The following is a 1,066-nucleotide window of genomic DNA, read 5'->3' as shown; positions in this document are numbered from 1 at the left end:
GTTCCCTTTTTACTCTTCTGGTGAAGTCTTTTGATGTACATAAGTTTTTAAATTTTAGTATGTCCCACTCATCTATTTTATCTATTTTTGTTTGTGTGGTTTTCAAAATGTTTTGTAGTCCGTGTATTCCCATAATTAGTACCCTCATATTTGTCCCGAGTTTTTCATTGATGGCCTTCATAATTCTGGGATTCACATTTAGGTCCTTAATCTATGTTGAGTTGGTTTTTTTATAAGGTGTGAGGTGAAGGTCTTGTTTCAGTCTTTTCCATATCATTTTCCATTTCTGCCAGCACCATCTGTTAAAGAGACTATCCCCTTCCCATGCGATATTATTTGGTGTTTTGTCAAAAATCAGTTGGCTGTATGAAGATGCATTAATTTCTGGATTCTCAATTCTGTTCCATTAGTCTATGTACCTTTCATTGTACCAGTAGCAAGCTGTTTTGTCCACTATAGCCATATAGTAAATTTTGAAGTTGGGGAGTGACAGGCCTCCAACCTTATTCTTATTCTTAAGCAGTGCTGTACTTATCCTGGGTCTCTTTCCTTTCCATATAAAGTTTGTAATTGACTTTTCCATCTCTTTGAAGAATGTCGTTGGAATGTGAATTGGGAGCACATTATATGTGTAAATTGCTTTGGGCAGTATTGACATTTTCACAATGTTAAGTCTTCCTATGCAGGAACATGGTGCATTCTTCCATTTTTTTAACTCTCTTTTGGTTTCTTGTATTAGTGTTTTGTAGTTATCTTTGTATAAGTCCTTTGTTGCCATGGTTATATTTATTCCAAGATATTTCATCCTTTGGGTGGCTATTGTGAATGGTATTGTTTTACTAAGGTCTCTTTCAACACTGTCGTTTTTGGTGTAGAGGAATCCAACTGATTTTTGTAAGTTATTCTTATACCCTGCCACTTTGCTGAATCTTCCAATGAGGTCTAGTAGCTTTTTTACTGAGTCTTTGGGGTTTTCTACGTATGGGATCATATCGTCTGCAAATAGGGAGAGTTTTACTTCCTCTTTGACAATTTGGATGCCTTTAATTTCCCTGTCTTTCCGTAT

This window comes from Chrysochloris asiatica, unplaced genomic scaffold, assembly GCF_000296735.1.
Source record: "Chrysochloris asiatica unplaced genomic scaffold, ChrAsi1.0 scaffold00260, whole genome shotgun sequence".
NCBI classification, from domain to species: domain Eukaryota; kingdom Metazoa; phylum Chordata; class Mammalia; order Afrosoricida; family Chrysochloridae; genus Chrysochloris; species Chrysochloris asiatica.
The sequence above is the reverse complement of the archived record's forward strand: the minus strand, read 5'-3'. Positions refer to the sequence as shown.